The sequence below is a fragment of the Rhinopithecus bieti genome, unplaced genomic scaffold, assembly GCF_001698545.2.
Source record: "Rhinopithecus bieti isolate Rb0 unplaced genomic scaffold, ASM169854v2 scaffold_18956, whole genome shotgun sequence".
Taxonomy (NCBI): Eukaryota; Metazoa; Chordata; class Mammalia; order Primates; family Cercopithecidae; genus Rhinopithecus; species Rhinopithecus bieti.
In genome coordinates this window covers 1,642,063-1,645,323 of record NW_016809749.1, presented here as the reverse complement: position 1 = coordinate 1,645,323, position 3,261 = coordinate 1,642,063, and the positions used below count along the sequence as shown (strand labels likewise).

Genomic DNA, 3,261 nt, shown 5'->3' with positions numbered 1-3,261 from the left:
AAGGAAGGAAGGAAGGAAGGAAGGAAGGAAGGAAGGAAGGAAGGAAGGAAGGAAGGAAGGAAAGAAAGAAAGAAAGAAAGAAAGGAAAGAAAGAAAAAAAGAAAAACTTCGGCTCACATCAGTGCAGACATCAAAGCCTTCCGCCAACCTGGGAACTGACCAGGACTAGGCGCCTCCATTTGCCTCCGAATTTTCTGGAATCGGATTGCTTTTTTCTGTTGTTGCAGGGTGCTGGGGGAGAAAACCAATTGCAGAAGCCATGCACGAAAGTAAGATGCATGTTTGAAGAGTCTCAGGCTAAATCATGGATCTCCTAGCTCACTTCTCTTTGATCTCAAGGGCAACCGGGCCATGTTGCCGGTTTAGAGCTGCTCTGTACGCTGAGAAAGCTAACACTTAGAACAATAACTGCCCTTAAGCATGCTGAACTCTCTAAACGGGTGATGAAATACATCATTAGTGAAGGGACCAGCGGTCCCAGGGGAGCTGAACACCTGACGCTGCGCCCCGGACAACGCCCCTAAGAAGGATCGAGGGCCGCTGCCAGGCAGGGCGCCTGGCACCAAGGGGGCGCAGCCTGGGGCGGTGCGGGGAGTAAGGTCCTGCTTCAAGCTGAGGGCCCAGGGAAAAAAATGGTACCTCTCCACCTCCTGCAGCTCCCATTCCTCCGGATCCCAGTCAGAATCAGGGTCCGCTCCTGGCTGATAGGGACCGGGCCCGCCACCCAGTGGGTCGCGAACCCACAGCGAGTGATGGCAGCGTGAACGCGCCCGCCTATCTAGATACTCAGGGTAACCACCATGTCGACGCAAACCAGCCTTCAGCAGCCAAATCGGGTCTATCTTTGACAGAAGGATTCAAAAAGATTTCACATAATGAATATTTTCTCCCTTTACATGCTGTCTCTTTAAATTGCCCATAAATGTTCAAGATTATTCACCAATTATTATCCAGGTGAAGCTTTGTCAAATCAAATTCAGAAACATGAAGTCATGTTTCTGGTTTTATCCTCACTTTCTAATTTATTTGAGGAAAGAAGTACTTTTTTTTTTTTCTTTTCTGTTTTATGGTTAAATTTGTTGCTGTTTTTTTCTTTGTACTCCCTCTTTTCATAATCGAGAGTTTGCTCTCTTTTAAAGTTAGTCTTGCCATATTTAGATTATAATATTCACAGGAAAAAAACAAAACAAAACAAAACATTAAAAAGCCAAGGACTTCAACAGACACTTCTCAAAAGAAGATGTTCATGCAGCCAACAAACATACAAAAAGAGCTCAACATTACTGATCATTAGAGAAATGCAAATCAAAACCTCAAAGAGATACCATCACATGCTAATCAGAATACCCATTATTAAAATGTCAAGAAACAATAGAGGCTGGCAAGGTTGTGGAGAAAAAGGAAGACTTTTATAATGTTGGTGGGAATGTAAATTAGTTCAACCATTGTGGAAGACAGTGTGGCGATTCCTCAAAGATCTAGAAGCAGAAACATCTTTTGACTCAGCTATCCGTTACTGGGTATATACCCAAAGAAATATAAATCATTTTGTTATAAAGATACAGCTACATGTATGTTCATTGCAGCACTATTCACAATAGCAAAGACATGGAACCAGCCCAAATACCCCTGGATAAAGAAAATGTGGTACATATACACCACGGCATACTATGCAGTCATAAAAAGGAATAAGATCATGTCTTTTGCAGGAACACGGATGGAGGTGGAAGCTGTTATTCTCAGCAAACTAATGCAGGAACAGAAAATCAAACACCACAGGTGCTCACTTATAAGTGGGAGCTGAACGATAAGAACACATGGACACATCCAGGGGAACAACACACACTGGGGCCTGTTGGTAGGTGTTTGGGGAAGGAAAGCATCTAGAAGAATAGCTAATGGATGCTGGGCCTAATAGCTTGGTGATGGGTTAATCTGTGCAGCAAACTACCCTGGCACACATTTATCTATATAACAAACCTGCACATCCTGCACATTTACACCAAAACTTAAAATAAAAGTTGAAGAAACAAAATAAAAATAAATAATATTATAATTAATTAGAAAGTAGCCAATAAATGTGAGTAGAATAGAAAACAAGGCTATAGATCCTTTTTTGTTAAGAAAATTTTATTTCTAACAGTTATTCAAATATTATAGCTGTTATGATGAATATAGATTAAAACTTTGGAAACTAAAATATGGGTTTGAAATAATTTTTACAAAATATAAAATCTCCAGCTTTGGTTTTGTGTAGCTCTGTGTTATTTTCAAATTTAAGGTGCTAGAATGCAGCTGAAAACAGGAAACATGTGTTACATCTTTTTAACTAAAATATGAAGGAGAAATAAAACAGTTAATCTGTCTTATTTTGACCCCTTATTTTAGCTAGTACTTTTGCATTTAAACATAGGAATCACGGTTTTGAAATTCCAGGGATTTTCTGCCAAAAGAGAAGTCGGCCTACAAACTATTGTGATGCTAGATGCCAGCAAATCCATTTATTTAGTTAGCAAACATCGCAATTCTAGTGTGAACTCAGGCCATGTTTGAGACTTTAATTAAATGGAAATGTGTTGTCTTAGCTGAGAGAAAGAAAACAACTGGTTATTACATTTTCTAAGCTAGAAATGCAGTGTTTATTGGGTGAAATTTTACACACACACACACACACACACCCTTAAAAACAAGCAACTGCGTTTAGCTCTATTGAATAAATATGGAAATAGATATTACCTGATTTATAAAAACTGGGAAGTAATGCTAATCATTTCTGATCATCAGGATGTAAAGGTTTATTAGACAATTCTCTGCTGAGTAGATGCCTTCTTGATTTGCGTTTACTTTAACAAGAATACTATATTTGAGATCTGAAAATACAAAAACAAAAACATGGATTTCTTGTAAACTCATATTATACCTAGGATTTAAGGGTTAAATCGCGGTGGATCAGACCTGTAATCCCAGCAGTTTGGGAGGCCACGTCAGGCAGATCACCTGAAGTCAGGAGTTCAACATCAGCCTGGCCAACATAGTAAAACTCCATCTCTATCAAAAATAAAAAAATTAGCCAGGCATCTTGGCAAGCGCCCATAATCCCAGCTACTAGGGAGGCTGAGGCAGGAGAATCACTCGAACTCGGGAGGTGGATGTTGCAGTGAGCCAAGATTGTGCCATTGCACTCCAGCCTGGGCAATACAGAGAGGCTCTCTCAGGAAAAAAAAAAAAAAAAAAAAAGAGTTAAACTCTAGATTATTTTAA

At 39.8% G+C, this 3,261-nt stretch overlaps 1 pseudogene; it reads right to left on the bottom strand.

Annotated features, from left to right (window-relative positions):
- The window catches only part of LOC108540913 (neugrin-like), a 1,737-nt pseudogene extending 935 nt beyond the window's left edge, over positions 1-802 (bottom strand).
- Between the last annotated feature and the right edge of the window lie 2,459 nt (positions 803-3,261).